The following is a 17,479-nucleotide window of genomic DNA, read 5'->3' on the forward strand; positions in this document are numbered from 1 at the left end:
GATATGGGCTATAGCCCATGGTCCAAAATGATGAGAAACGAGGCTAACTTTTTTTTTCAAAATTTCAAAAAACATGGGCTATAACCTTTCGTTTTTGTCATTTCGTAATGTTTTTTCAAATCTTTAAAAATGATGAAAAACGGCGCGCTATAGAATGCCGTACGATATGGGCTATAGCCCATGGTCCAAAATGATGAGAAACGAGGCTAACTTTTTTTTTCAAAATTTCAAAAAACATGGGCTATAACCTTTCGTTTTTGTCATTTCGTCATTTTTTTCAAATCTTCAAAAATGATGAAAAACGGCGCGCTATAGTATGCCGTACGATATGGGCTATAGCCCATGGTCCAAAATGATGAGAAACGAGGCTAACTTTTTTTTTCAAAATTTCAAAAAACATGGGCTATAACCTTTCGTTTTTGTCATTTTCGTAATTTTTTTCAAATCTTTAAAAATGATGAAAAACGGCGCGCTATAGAATGCCGTACGATATGGGCTATAGCCCATGGTCCAAAATGATGAGAAACGAGGCTAACTTTTTTTTCAAAATTTCAAAAAACATGGGCTATAACTTTTCGTTTTTGTCATTTTGTCATTTTTTTCAAATCTTCAAAAATGATGAAAAACGGCGCGCTATAGTATGCCGTACGATATGGGCTATAGCCCATGGTCCAAAATGATGACAAACGAGGCTAACTTTTTTTTTCAAAATTTAAAAAAACATGGGCTATAACCTTTCGTTTTTGTCATTTCGTCATTTTTTTCAAATCTTCAAAAATGATGAAAAACGGCGCGCTATAGTATGCCGTACGATATGGGCTATAGCCCATGGTCCAAAATGATGAGAAACGAGGCTAACTTTTTTTTTCAAAATTTCAAAAAACATGGGCTATAACCTTTCGTTTTTGTCATTTCGGAAAAAAATTCAAATCTTTAAAAATGATGAAAAACGGCGCGCTATAGAATGCCGTACGATATGGGCTATAGCCCATGGTCCAAAATGATGAGAAACGAGGCTAACTTTTTTTTTCAAAATTTTAAAAAACATGGGCTATAACCTTTCGTTTTTGTCATTTTGTCATTTTTTTCAAATCTTCAAAAATGATGAAAAACGGCGCGCTATAGTATGCCGTACGATATGGGCTATAGCCCATGGTCCAAAATGATGAGAAACGAGGCTAACTTTTTTTTTCAAAATTTCAAAAAACATGGGCTATAACCTTTCGTTTTTGTCATTTCGTCATTTTTTCAAATCTTCAAAAATGATGAAAAACGGCGCGCTATAGTATGCCGTACGATATGGGCTATAGCCCATGGTCCAAAATGATGAGAAACGAGGCTAACTTTTTTTTTCAAAATTTCAAAAAACATGGGCTATAACCTTTCGTTTTTGTCATTTCGTCATTTTTTTCAAATCTTCAAAAATGATGAAAAACGGCGCGCTATAGTATGCCGTACGATATGGGCTATAGCCCATGGTCCAAAATGATGAGAAACGAGGCTAACTTTTTTTTTCAAAATTTCAAAAAACATGGGCTATAACCTTTCGTTTTTGTCATTTCGTCATTTTTTTCAAATCTTCAAAAATGATGAAAAACGGCGCGCTATAGTATGCCGTACGATATGGGCTATAGCCCATGGTCCAAAATGATGAGAAACGAGGCTAACTTTTTTTTTCAAAATTTCAAAAAACATGGGCTATAACCTTTCGTTTTTGTCATTTCGAAAAAAAATTCAAATCTTTAAAAATGATGAAAAACGGCGCGCTATAGAATGCCGTACGATATGGGCTATAGCCCATGGTCCAAAATGATGAGAAACGAGGCTAACTTTTTTTTTCAAAATTTTAAAAAACATGGGCTATAACCTTTCGTTTTTGTCATTTTGTCATTTTTTTCAAATCTTCAAAAATGATGAAAAACGGCGCGCTATAGTATGCCGTACGATATGGGCTATAGCCCATGGTCCAAAATGATGAGAAACGAGGCTAACTTTTTTTTTCAAAATTTAAAAAAACATGGGCTATAACCTTTCGTTTTTGTCATTTCGTCATTTTTTCAAATCTTCAAAAATGATGAAAAACGGCGCGCTATAGTATGCCGTACGATATGGGCTATAGCCCATGGTCCAAAATGATGAGAAACGAGGCTAACTTTTTTTTTCAAAATTTCAAAAAACATGGGCTATAACCTTTCGTTTTTGTCATTTCGTCATTTTTTTCAAATCTTCAAAAATGATGAAAAACGGCGCGCTATAGTATGCCGTACGATATGGGCTATAGCCCATGGTCCAAAATGATGAGAAACGAGGCTAACTTTTTTTTTCAAAATTTCAAAAAACATGGGCTATAACCTTTCGTTTTTGTCATTTCGTCATTTTTTTCAAATCTTCAAAAATGATGAAAAACGGCGCGCTATAGTATGCCGTACGATATGGGCTATAGCCCATGGTCCAAAATGATGAGAAACGAGGCTAACTTTTTTTTTCAAAATTTCAAAAAACATGGGCTATAACCTTTCGTTTTTGTCATTTCGTAATTTTTTTCAAATCTTTAAAAATGACGAAAAACGGCGCGCTATAGTATGCCGTACGATATGGGCTATAGCCCATGGTCCAAAATGATGAGAAACTAGGCTAACTTTTTTTTTCAAAATTTCAAAAAACATGGGCTATAACCTTTCGTTTTTGTCATTTTGTCATTTTTTTCAAATCTTCAAAAATGATGAAAAACGGCGCGCTATAGTATGCCGTACGATATGGGCTATAGCCCATGGTCCAAAATGATGAGAAACGAGGCTAACTTTTTTTTTCAAAATTTCAAAAAACATGGGCTATAACCTTTCGTTTTTGTCATTTTCGTAATTTTTTTCAAATCTTTAAAAATGATGAAAAACGGCGCGCTATAGAATGCCGTACGATATGGGCTATAGCCCATGGTCCAAAATGATGAGAAACGAGGCTAACTTTTTTTTCAAAATTTCAAAAAACATGGGCTATAACTTTTCGTTTTTGTCATTTTGTCATTTTTTTCAAATCTTCAAAAATGATGAAAAACGGCGCGCTATAGTATGCCGTACGATATGGGCTATAGCCCATGGTCCAAAATGATGACAAACGAGGCTAACTTTTTTTTTCAAAATTTAAAAAAACATGGGCTATAACCTTTCGTTTTTGTCATTTCGTCATTTTTTTCAAATCTTCAAAAATGATGAAAAACGGCGCGCTATAGTATGCCGTACGATATGGGCTATAGCCCATGGTCCAAAATGATGAGAAACGAGGCTAACTTTTTTTTTCAAAATTTCAAAAAACATGGGCTATAACCTTTCGTTTTTGTCATTTCGAAAAAAAATTCAAATCTTTAAAAATGATGAAAAACGGCGCGCTATAGAATGCCGTACGATATGGGCTATAGCCCATGGTCCAAAATGATGAGAAACGAGGCTAACTTTTTTTTTCAAAATTTTAAAAAACATGGGCTATAACCTTTCGTTTTTGTCATTTTGTCATTTTTTTCAAATCTTCAAAAATGATGAAAAACGGCGCGCTATAGTATGCCGTACGATATGGGCTATAGCCCATGGTCCAAAATGATGAGAAACGAGGCTAACTTTTTTTTTCAAAATTTCAAAAAACATGGGCTATAACCTTTCGTTTTTGTCATTTCGTCATTTTTTCAAATCTTCAAAAATGATGAAAAACGGCGCGCTATAGTATGCCGTACGATATGGGCTATAGCCCATGGTCCAAAATGATGAGAAACGAGGCTAACTTTTTTTTTCAAAATTTCAAAAAACATGGGCTATAACCTTTCGTTTTTGTCATTTCGTCATTTTTTTCAAATCTTCAAAAATGATGAAAAACGGCGCGCTATAGTATGCCGTACGATATGGGCTATAGCCCATGGTCCAAAATGATGAGAAACGAGGCTAACTTTTTTTTTCAAAATTTCAAAAAACATGGGCTATAACCTTTCGTTTTTGTCATTTCGTCATTTTTTTCAAATCTTCAAAAATGATGAAAAACGGCGCGCTATAGTATGCCGTACGATATGGGCTATAGCCCATGGTCCAAAATGATGAGAAACGAGGCTAACTTTTTTTTTCAAAATTTCAAAAAACATGGGCTATAACCTTTCGTTTTTGTCATTTCGAAAAAAAATTCAAATCTTTAAAAATGATGAAAAACGGCGCGCTATAGAATGCCGTACGATATGGGCTATAGCCCATGGTCCAAAATGATGAGAAACGAGGCTAACTTTTTTTTTCAAAATTTTAAAAAACATGGGCTATAACCTTTCGTTTTTGTCATTTTGTCATTTTTTTCAAATCTTCAAAAATGATGAAAAACGGCGCGCTATAGTATGCCGTACGATATGGGCTATAGCCCATGGTCCAAAATGATGAGAAACGAGGCTAACTTTTTTTTTCAAAATTTAAAAAAACATGGGCTATAACCTTTCGTTTTTGTCATTTCGTCATTTTTTCAAATCTTCAAAAATGATGAAAAACGGCGCGCTATAGTATGCCGTACGATATGGGCTATAGCCCATGGTCCAAAATGATGAGAAACGAGGCTAACTTTTTTTTTCAAAATTTCAAAAAACATGGGCTATAACCTTTCGTTTTTGTCATTTCGTCATTTTTTTCAAATCTTCAAAAATGATGAAAAACGGCGCGCTATAGTATGCCGTACGATATGGGCTATAGCCCATGGTCCAAAATGATGAGAAACGAGGCTAACTTTTTTTTTCAAAATTTCAAAAAACATGGGCTATAACCTTTCGTTTTTGTCATTTTGTCATTTTTTTCAAATCTTCAAAAATGATGAAAAACGGCGCGCTATAGTATGCCGTACGATATGGGCTATAGCCCATGGTCCAAAATGATGAGAAACGAGGCTAACTTTTTTTTTCAAAATTTCAAAAAACATGGGCTATAACCTTTCGTTTTTGTCATTTCGTCATTTTTTTCAAATCTTCAAAAATGATGAAAAACGGCGCGCTATAGTATGCCGTACGATATGGGCTATAGCCCATGGTCCAAAATGATGAGAAACGAGGCTAACTTTTTTTTTCAAAATTTCAAAAAACATGGGCTATAACCTTTCGTTTTTGTCATTTCGTCATTTTTTTCAAATCTTCAAAAATGATGAAAAACGGCGCGCTATAGTATGCCGTACGATATGGGCTATAGCCCATGGTCCAAAATGATGAGAAACGAGGCTAACTTTTTTTTTCAAAATTTCAAAAAACATGGGCTATAACCTTTCGTTTTTGTCATTTCGTAATTTTTTTCAAATCTTTAAAAATGATGAAAAACGGCGCGCTATAGTATGCCGTACGATATGGGCTATAGCCCATGGTCCAAAATGATGAGAAACGAGGCTAACTTTTTTTTTCAAAATTTCAAAAAACATGGGCTATAACCTTTCGTTTTTGTCATTTTGTCATTTTTTTCAAATCTTCAAAAATGATGAAAAACGGCGCGCTATAGTATGCCGTACGATATGGGCTATAGCCCATGGTCCAAAATGATGAGAAACGAGGCTAACTTTTTTTTTCAAAATTTCAAAAAACATGGGCTATAACCTTTCGTTTTTGTCATTTCGTCATTTTTTTCAAATCTTCAAAAATGATGAAAAACGGCGCGCTATAGTATGCCGTACGATATGGGCTATAGCCCATGGTCCAAAATGATGAGAAACGAGGCTAACTTTTTTTTTCAAAATTTCAAAAAACATGGGCTATAACCTTTCGTTTTTGTCATTTCGTCATTTTTTTCAAATCTTCAAAAATGATGAAAAACGGCGCGCTATAGTATGCCGTACGATATGGGCTATAGCCCATGGTCCAAAATGATGAGAAACGAGGCTAACTTTTTTTTTCAAAATTTCAAAAAACATGGGCTATAACCTTTCGTTTTTGTCATTTCGTCATTTTTTTAAAATCTTCAAAAATGATGAAAAACGGCGCGCTATAGTATGCCGTACGATATGGGCTATAGCCCATGGTCCAAAATGATGAGAAACGAGGCTAACTTTTTTTTCCAAAATTTCAAAAAACATGGGCTATAACCTTTCGTTTTTGTCATTTCGTCATTTTTTTCAAATCTTCAAAAATGATGAAAAACGGCGCGCTATAGTATGCCGTACGATATGGGCTATAGCCCATGGTCCAAAATGATGAGAAACGAGGCTAACTTTTTTTTTCAAAATTTCAAAAAACATGGGCTATAACCTTTCGTTTTTGTCATTTCGTCATTTTTTTCAAATCTTTAAAAATGATGAAAAACGGCGCGCTATAGAATGCCGTACGATATGGGCTATAGCCCATGGTCCAAAATGATGAGAAACGAGGCTAACTTTTTTTTTCAAAATTTCAAAAAACATGGGCTATAACCTTTCGTTTTTGTCATTTCGTAATGTTTTTTCAAATCTTTAAAAATGATGAAAAACGGCGCGCTATAGAATGCCGTACGATATGGGCTATAGCCCATGGTCCAAAATGATGAGAAACGAGGCTAACTTTTTTTTTCAAAATTTCAAAAAACATGGGCTATAACCTTTCGTTTTTGTCATTTCGTCATTTTTTTCAAATCTTCAAAAATGATGAAAAACGGCGCGCTATAGTATGCCGTACGATATGGGCTATAGCCCATGGTCCAAAATGATGAGAAACGAGGCTAACTTTTTTTTTCAAAATTTCAAAAAACATGGGCTATAACCTTTCGTTTTTGTCATTTCGTAATTTTTTTCAAATCTTTAAAAATGATGAAAAACGGCGCGCTATAGAATGCCGTACGATATGGGCTATAGCCCATGGTCCAAAATGATGAGAAACGAGGCTAACTTTTTTTTTCAAAATTTCAAAAAACATGGGCTATAACCTTTCGTTTTTGTCATTTTGTCATTTTTTTCAAATCTTCAAAAATGATGAAAAACGGCGCGCTATAGTATGCCGTACGATATGGGCTATAGCCCATGGTCCAAAATGATGACAAACGAGGCTAACTTTTTTTTTCAAAATTTCAAAAAACATGGGCTATAACCTTTCGTTTTTGTCATTTCGTCATTTTTTCAAATCTTCAAAAATGATGAAAAACGGCGCGCTATAGTATGCCGTACGATATGGGCTATAGCCCATGGTCCAAAATGATGAGAAACGAGGCTAACTTTTTTTTTCAAAATTTCAAAAAACATGGGCTATAACCTTTCGCTTTTGTCATTTCGAAAAAAAATTCAAATCTTTAAAAATGATGAAAAACGGCGCGCTATAGAATGCCGTACGATATGGGCTATAGCCCATGGTCCAAAATGATGAGAAACGAGGCTAACTTTTTTTTTCAAAATTTTAAAAAACATGGGCTATAACCTTTCGTTTTTGTCATTTTGTCATTTTTTTCAAATCTTCAAAAATGATGAAAAACGGCGCGCTATAGTATGCCGTACGATATGGGCTATAGCCCATGGTCCAAAATGATGAGAAACGAGGCTAACTTTTTTTTTCAAAATTTCAAAAAACATGGGCTATAACCTTTCGTTTTTGTCATTTCGTCATTTTTTCAAATCTTCAAAAATGATGAAAAACGGCGCGCTATAGTATGCCGTACGATATGGGCTATAGCCCATGGTCCAAAATGATGAGAAACGAGGCTAACTTTTTTTTTCAAAATTTCAAAAAACATGGGCTATAACCTTTCGTTTTTGTCATTTCGTCATTTTTTTCAAATCTTCAAAAATGATGAAAAACGGCGCGCTATAGTATGCCGTACGATATGGGCTATAGCCCATGGTCCAAAATGATGAGAAACGAGGCTAACTTTTTTTTTCAAAATTTCAAAAAACATGGGCTATAACCTTTCGTTTTTGTCATTTCGTCATTTTTTTCAAATCTTCAAAAATGATGAAAAACGGCGCGCTATAGTATGCCGTACGATATGGGCTATAGCCCATGGTCCAAAATGATGAGAAACGAGGCTAACTTTTTTTTTCAAAATTTCAAAAAACATGGGCTATAACCTTTCGTTTTTGTCATTTCGTAATTTTTTTCAAATCTTTAAAAATCATGAAAAACGGCGCGCTATAGTATGCCGTACGATATGGGCTATAGCCCATGGTCCAAAATGATGAGAAACGAGGCTAACTTTTTTTTTCAAAATTTCAAAAAACATGGGCTATAACCTTTCGTTTTTGTCATTTCGTAATTTTTTTCAAATCTTTAAAAATGATGAAAAACGGCGCGCTATAGTATGCCGTACGATATGGGCTATAGCCCATGGTCCAAAATGATGAGAAACGAGGCTAACTTTTTTTTTCAAAATTTCAAAAAACATGGGCTATAACCTTTCGTTTTTGTCATTTTGTCATTTTTTTCAAATCTTCAAAAATGATGAAAAACGGCGCGCTATAGTATGCCGTACGATATGGGCTATAGCCCATGGTCCAAAATGATGAGAAACGAGGCTAACTTTTTTTTTCAAAATTTCAAAAAACATGGGCTATAACCTTTCGTTTTTGTCATTTCGTCATTTTTTTCAAATCTTCAAAAATGATGAAAAACGGCGCGCTATAGTATGCCGTACGATATGGGCTATAGCCCATGGTCCAAAATGATGAGAAACGAGGCTAACTTTTTTTTTCAAAATTTCAAAAAACATGGGCTATAACCTTTCGTTTTTGTCATTTCGTCATTTTTTTCAAATCTTCAAAAATGATGAAAAACGGCGCGCTATAGTATGCCGTACGATATGGGCTATAGCCCATGGTCCAAAATGATGAGAAACGAGGCTAACTTTTTTTTTCAAAATTTCAAAAAACATGGGCTATAACCTTTCGTTTTTGTCATTTTGTCATTTTTTTCAAATCTTCAAAAATGATGAAAAACGGCGCGCTATAGTATGCCGTACGATATGGGCTATAGCCCATGGTCCAAAATGATGAGAAACGAGGCTAACTTTTTTTTTCAAAATTTCAAAAAACATGGGCTATAACCTTTCGTTTTTGTCATTTCGTCATTTTTTTCAAATCTTCAAAAATGATGAAAAACGGCGCGCTATAGTATGCCGTACGATATGGGCTATAGCCCATGGTCCAAAATGATGAGAAACGAGGCTAACTTTTTTTTTCAAAATTTCAAAAAACATGGGCTATAACCTTTCGTTTTTGTCATTTCGTCATTTTTTTCAAATCTTCAAAAATGATGAAAAACGGCGCGCTATAGTATGCCGTACGATATGGGCTATAGCCCATGGTCCAAAATGATGAGAAACGAGGCTAACTTTTTTTTTCAAATTTAAAAAAACATGGGCTATAACCTTTCGTTTTTGTCATTTCGTCATTTTTTTAAAATCTTCAAAAATGATGAAAAACGGCGCGCTATAGTATGCCGTACGATATGGGCTATAGCCCATGGTCCAAAATGATGAGAAACGAGGCTAACTTTTTTTTTCAAAATTAAAAAAAACATGGGCTATAACCTTTCGTTTTTGTCATTTCGTCATTTTTTTCAAATCTTCAAAAATGATGAAAAACGGCGCGCTATAGTATGCCGTACGATATGGGCTATAGCCCATGGTCCAAAATGATGAGAAACGAGGCTAACTTTTTTTTCCAAAATTTCAAAAAACATGGGCTATAACCTTTCGTTTTTGTCATTTCGTAATTTTTTTCAAATCTTCAAAAATGATGAAAAACGGCGCGCTATAGTATGCCGTACGATATGGGCTATAGCCCATGGTCCAAAATGATGAGAAACGAGGCTAACTTTTTTTTTCAAAATTTCAAAAAACATGGGCTATAACCTTTCGTTTTTGTCATTTCGTCATTTTTTTCAAATCTTCAAAATGATGAAAAACGGCGCGCTATAGTATGCCGTACGATATGGGCTATAGCCCATGGTCCAAAATGATGAGAAACGAGGCTAACTTTTTTTTCCAAAATTTCAAAAAACATGGGCTATAACCTTTCGTTTTTGTCATTTCGTCATTTTTTTCAAATCTTCAAAAATGATGAAAAACGGCGCGCTATAGTATGCCGTACGATATGGGCTATAGCCCATGGTCCAAAATGATGAGAAACGAGGCTAACTTTTTTTTTCAAAATTTCAAAAAACATGGGCTATAACCTTTCGTTTTTGTCATTTCGTCATTTTTTTCAAATCTTCAAAAATGATGAAAAACGGCGCGCTATAGTATGCCGTACGATATGGGCTATAGCCCATGGTCCAAAATGATGAGAAACGAGGCTAACTTTTTTTTTCAAAATTTCAAAAAACATGGGCTATAACCTTTCGTTTTTGTCATTTCGTCATTTTTTTCAAATCTTCAAAAATGATGAAAAACGGCGCGCTATAGTATGCCGTACGATATGGGCTATAGCCCATGGTCCAAAATGATGAGAAACGAGGCTAACTTTTTTTTTCAAAATTAAAAAAAACATGGGCTATAACCTTTCGTTTTTGTCATTTCGTCATTTTTTTAAAATCTTCAAAAATGATGAAAAACGGCGCGCTATAGTATGCCGTACGATATGGGCTATAGCCCATGGTCCAAAATGATGAGAAACGAGGCTAACTTTTTTTTTCAAAATTTCAAAAAACATGGGCTATAACCTTTCGTTTTTGTCATTTCGTCATTTTTTTCAAATCTTCAAAAATGATGAAAAACGGCGCGCTATAGTATGCCGTACGATATGGGCTATAGCCCATGGTCCAAAATGATGAGAAACGAGGCTAACTTTTTTTTTCAAAATTTCAAAAAACATGGGCTATAACCTTTCGTTTTTGTCATTTCGTCATTTTTTTCAAATCTTCAAAAATGATGAAAAACGGCGCGCTATAGTATGCCGTACGATATGGGCTATAGCCCATGGTCCAAAATGATGAGAAACGAGGCTAACTTTTTTTTTCAAAATTTCAAAAAACATGGGCTATAACCTTTCGTTTTTGTCATTTCGTCATTTTTTTAAAATCTTCAAAAATGATGAAAAACGGCGCGCTATAGTATGCCGTACGATATGGGCTATAGCCCATGGTCCAAAATGATGAGAAACGAGGCTAACTTTTTTTTCCAAAATTTCAAAAAACATGGGCTATAACCTTTCGTTTTTGTCATTTCGTCATTTTTTTCAAATCTTCAAAAATGATGAAAAACGGCGCGCTATAGTATGCCGTACGATATGGGCTATAGCCCATGGTCCAAAATGATGAGAAACGAGGCTAACTTTTTTTTTCAAAATTTCAAAAAACATGGGCTATAACCTTTCGTTTTTGTCATTTCGTCATTTTTTTCAAATCTTTAAAAATGATGAAAAACGGCGCGCTATAGAATGCCGTACGATATGGGCTATAGCCCATGGTCCAAAATGATGAGAAACGAGGCTAACTTTTTTTTTCAAAATTTCAAAAAACATGGGCTATAACCTTTCGTTTTTGTCATTTCGTAATGTTTTTTCAAATCTTTAAAAATGATGAAAAACGGCGCGCTATAGTATGCCGTACGATATGGGCTATAGCCCATGGTCCAAAATGATGAGAAACGAGGCTAACTTTTTTTTTCAAAATTTCAAAAAACATGGGCTATAACCTTTCGTTTTTGTCATTTCGTCATTTTTTTCAAATCTTCAAAAATGATGAAAAACGGCGCGCTATAGTATGCCGTACGATATGGGCTATAGCCCATGGTCCAAAATGATGAGAAACGAGGCTAACTTTTTTTTTCAAAATTTCAAAAAACATGGGCTATAACCTTTCGTTTTTGTCATTTCGTAATTTTTTTCAAATCTTTAAAAATGATGAAAAACGGCGCGCTATAGTATGCCGTACGATATGGGCTATAGCCCATGGTCCAAAATGATGAGAAACGAGGCTAACTTTTTTTTTCAAATTTCAAAAAACATGGGCTATAACCTTTCGTTTTTTGTCATTTTGTCATTTTTTTCAAATCTTCAAAAATGATGAAAAACGGCGCGCTATAGTATGCCGTACGATATGGGCTATAGCCCATGGTCCAAAATGATGACGAAACGAGGCTAACTTTTTTTTTCAAAATTTCAAAAAACATGGGCTATAACCTTTCGTTTTTGTCATTTCGTCATTTTTTCAAATCTTCAAAAATGATGAAAAACGGCGCGCTATAGTATGCCGTACGATATGGGCTATAGCCCATGGTCCAAAATGATGAGAAACGAGGCTAACTTTTTTTTTCAAAATTTCAAAAAACATGGGCTATAACCTTTCGCTTTTTGTCATTTCGTAAATATATTCAAATCTTAAAAATGATGAAAAACGGCGCGCTATAGTATGCCGTACGATATGGGCTATAGCCCATGGTCCAAAATGATGAGAAACGAGGCTAACTTTTTTTTTCAAAATTTTAAAAAACATGGGCTATAACCTTTCGTTTTTGTCATTTTGTCATTTTTTTCAAATCTTCAAAAATGATGAAAAACGGCGCGCTATAGTATGCCGTACGATATGGGCTATAGCCCATGGTCCAAAATGATGAGAAACGAGGCTAACTTTTTTTTTCAAAATTTCAAAAAACATGGGCTATAACCTTTCGTTTTTGTCATTTCGTCATTTTTTTCAAATCTTCAAAAATGATGAAAACGGCGCGCTATAGTATGCCGTACGATATGGGCTATAGCCCATGGTCCAAAATGATGAGAAACGAGGCTAACTTTTTTTTTCAAAATTTCAAAAAACATGGGCTATAACCTTTCGTTTTTGTCATTTCGTCATTTTTTTCAAATCTTCAAAAATGATGAAAAACGGCGCGCTATAGTATGCCGTACGATATGGGCTATAGCCCATGGTCCAAAATGATGAGAAACGAGGCTAACTTTTTTTTCAAAATTTCAAAAAACATGGCTATAACCTTTCGTTTTTGTCATTTCGTCATTTTTTTCAAATCTTCAAAATGATGAAAAACGGCGCGCTATAGTATGCCGTACGATATGGGCTATAGCCCATGGTCCAAATGATGAGAAACGAGGCTAACTTTTTTTTTCAAAATTTCAAAAAACATGGCTATAACCTTTCGTTTTTGTCATTTCGTCATTTTTTTCAAATCTTAAAAATGCATGAAAAACGGCGCGCTATAGTATGCCGTACGATATGGGCTATAGCCCATGGTCCAAAATGATGAGAAACGAGGCTAACTTTTTTTTCAAAATTTCAAAAAACATGGGCTATAACCTTTCGTTTTTGTCATTTCGTAATTTTTTTCAAATCTTAAAAATGATGAAAAACGGCGCGCTATAGTATGCCGTACGATATGGGCTATAGCCCATGGTCCAAAATGATGAGAAACGAGGCTAACTTTTTTTTTCAAAATTTCAAAAAACATGGGCTATAACCTTTCGTTTTTGTCATTTTGTCATTTTTTTCAAATCTTCAAAAATGATGAAAAACGGCGCGCTATAGTATGCCGTACGATATGGGCTATAGCCCATGGTCCAAAATGATGAGAAACGAGGCTAACTTTTTTTTCCAAATTTCAAAAAACATGGGCTATAACCTTTCGTTTTTGTCATTTCGTCATTTTTTTCAAATCTTCAAAATGATGAAAAACGGCGCGCTATAGTATGCCGTACGATATGGGCTATAGCCCATGGTCCAAAATGATGAGAAACGAGGCTAACTTTTTTTTCAAAATTTCAAAAAACATGGGCTATAACCTTTCGTTTTTGTCATTTCGTCATTTTTTTCAAATCTTCAAAAATGATGAAAAACGGCGCGCTATAGTATGCCGTACGATATGGGCTATAGCCCATGGTCCAAAATGATGAGAAACGAGGCTAACTTTTTTTTTCAAAATTTCAAAAAAACATGGGCTATAACCTTTCGTTTTTGTCATTTTGTCATTTTTTTCAAATCTTCAAAAATGATGAAAAAACGGCGCGCTATAGTATGCCGTACGATATGGGCTATAGCCCATGGTCCAAAATGATGAGAAACGAGGCTAACTTTTTTTTTCAAAATTTCAAAAAACATGGGCTATAACCTTTCGTTTTTGTCATTTCGTCATTTTTTTTCAAATCTTCAAAAATGATGAAAAACGGCGCGCTATAGTATGCCGTACGATATGGGCTATAGCCCATGGTCCAAAATGATGAGAAACGAGGCTAACTTTTTTTTTCAAAATTTCAAAAAACATGGGCTATAACCTTTCGTTTTTTGTCATTTCGTCATTTTTTTCAAATCTTCAAAAATGATGAAAAACGGCGCGCTATAGTATGCCGTACGATATGGGCTATAGCCCATGGTCCAAAATGATGAGAAACGAGGCTAACTTTTTTTTTCAAAATTTAAAAAAACATGGCTATAACCTTTCGTTTTTGTCATTTCGTCATTTTTTTAAAATCTTCAAAAATGATGAAAAACGGCGCGCTATAGTATGCCGTACGATATGGGCTATAGCCCATGGTCCAAAATGATGAGAAACGAGGCTAACTTTTTTTTTTCAAAATTTAAAAAAACATGGGCTATAACCTTTCGTTTTTGTCATTTCGTCATTTTTTTAAAATCTTCAAAAATGATGAAAAACGGCGCGCTATAGTATGCCGTACGATATGGGCTATAGCCCATGGTCCAAAATGATGAGAAACGAGGCTAACTTTTTTTTTCCAAAATTTCAAAAAACATGGGCTATACCTTTCGTTTTTGTCATTTCGTAATTTTTTTCAAATCTTCAAAATGATGAAAAAACGGCGCGCTATAGTATGCCGTACGATATGGGCTATAGCCCATGGTCCAAAATGATGAGAAACGAGGCTAACTTTTTTTTTCAAAATTTCAAAAAACATGGGCTATAACCTTTCGTTTTTGTCATTTCGTCATTTTTTTCAAATCTTCAAAAATGATGAAAAACGGCGCGCTATAGTATGCCGTACGATATGGGCTATAGCCCATGGTCCAAAATGATGAGAAACGAGGCTAACTTTTTTTTCAAAATTTCAAAAAACATGGGCTATAACCTTTCGTTTTTGTCATTTCGTCATTTTTTCAAATCTTCAAAAATGATGAAAAACGGCGCGCTATAGTATGCCGTACGATATGGGCTATAGCCCATGGTCCAAAATGATGAGAAACGAGGCTAACTTTTTTTTTCAAAATTTCAAAAAACATGGGCTATAACCTTTCGTTTTTGTCATTTCGTCATTTTTTTCAAATCTTCAAAAATGATTGAAAAACGGCGCGCTATAGTATGCCGTACGATATGGGCTATAGCCCATGGTCCAAAATGATGAGAAACGAGGCTAACTTTTTTTTTCAAAATTTCAAAAAACATGGGCTATAACCTTTCGTTTTTGTCATTTCGTCATTTTTTTCAATCTTCAAAAATGATGAAAAACGGCGCGCTATAGTATGCCGTACGATATGGGCTATAGCCCATGGTCCAAAATGATGAGAAACGAGGCTAACTTTTTTTTTCAAAATTAAAAAAACATGGGCTATAACCTTTCGTTTTTGTCATTTCGTCATTTTTTTAAAATCTTCAAAAATGATGAAAAACGGCGCGCTATAGTATGCCGTACGATATGGGCTATAGCCCATGGTCCAAAATGATGAGAAACGAGCTAACTTTTTTTTCCAAAATTTCAAAAAACATGGGCTATAACCTTTCGTTTTTGTCATTTCGTAATTTTTTTCAAATCTTAAAAAATGATGAAAAACGGCGCGCTATAGAATGCGTACGATATGGGCTATAGCCCATGGTCCAAAATGATGAGAAAAGAGGCTAACTTTTTTTTTCAAATTCAAAAAACATGGCTTTAACCTTTCGTTTTTGTCCATTTCGTCATTTTTTCAAATCTTCAAAAATGATGAAAAACGCGCCGCTATAGTATGCGTACGATATGGGCTATAGCCCATGGTCCAAAATGATGAGAAACGAGGCTAACTTTTTTTTTTCAAAATTTCAAAAAAACATGGGCTATAACCTTTCGTTTTGTTCATTTCGTCATTTTTTCAAATCTTCAAAATGATAAAAACGGCGCGCTTAGTATGCCGTACGATATGGGCTATAGCCCATGGTCCAAAATGATGAGAAACGAGGCTAACTTTTTTTTCAAAATTTCAAAAAACATGGGCTATAACCTTTCGTTTTTGTCATTTCGTCATTTTTTTCAAATCTTTAAAAATGATGAAAAACGGCGCGCTATAGAATGCCGTACGATATGGGCTATAGCCCATGGTCCAAAATGATGAGAAACGAGGCTAACTTTTTTTTTTTCAAATTTCAAAAAACATGGGCTATAACCTTTCGTTTTTGTCATTTCGTAATGTTTTTTCAAATCTTTAAAAATGATGAAAAACGGCGCGCTATAGAATGCCGTTACAGATATGGGGCTATAGCCCATGGTCCAAAATGATGAGAAACGAGGCTAACTTTTTTTTTTCAAAATTCAAAAAACATGGCTGATAACCTTTCGTTTTGTCATTTCGTCATTTTTTTCAAATCTTCAAAAAATGATGAAAAAACGGCGCGCTAGAGTATGCCGTACGATTATGGGACTATAGCCCATGGTCCAAAATGATGAGAAAACGAGGCTAACTTTTTTCAAAATTTCAAAAAACATGGGCTATAAAACCTTTCGTTTTGTCATTTTCGTAATTTTTTTCAAATCTTTAAAAATGATGAAAAACGGACGCGCTATAGAATGCCCGTAACGATATGGGGGCTATAGCCGCATGGTCTCAAAATGATTGAGAAACGAGGCTAACTTGTTTTTTTCAATAATTCAAAAAACATGGGGTCTATAACCTTTCGTTTTGTCATTTTGTCATTTTTTTCGATATCTTCAAAAATGATGAAAAACGGCGCGCCTATAGTATGCCGTACGATATGGTGCTAGTAGCCCATGGTCCAAATGATGACAAACGAGGCTAACTTTTTTTTTCAAAATTTCAAAAAAACATGGGCTATAACCTTCGTTTTTGTCATTTCGTCTTTTTTTCAAATCTTCAAAAATGATTGAAAAACGGCGCGCTATAGTATGCCGTACGATATGGGCTATAGCCCATGGTCAAAATGATGAGAAACGAGGCTAACTTTTTTTTTCAAAATTTCAAAAACATGGGCTATAACCTTTCGTGTTTTGTCATTTCGTCATTTTTTTCAAAATCTTCAAAAATGATTAAACAAAACGGAGCGCTATAGTATGCCGGTACGATATGGGCTATAGCCCATGGTCCAAATGATGAGAAACGAGGCTACTTTTTTTTTCAATTTCAAAAAACATGGCTATAACCTTTCGTTTTTTTTTGTCATTTCGTCATTGTGTTTTCAAATCTTCAAAAATGATGAAAAACGGACGCGCTATAGTATGCCGTACGATATGGGTCTATAGCCCATGGTCCAGAAATGATGAGAAACGAGGCTAACTTTTTTTTTCAAAAGTTCAAAAAAACATGGGCTATAACCTTTCGTTTTTGTCTTTTCGTCATTTTTTTCAAATCTTCAAAAATGATGAAAAA

The sequence above is a fragment of the Protomyctophum bolini genome (assembly GCF_963924005.1).
Source record: "Protomyctophum bolini genome assembly, chromosome: 7".
NCBI lineage: Eukaryota > Metazoa > Chordata > Actinopteri > Myctophiformes > Myctophidae > Protomyctophum > Protomyctophum bolini.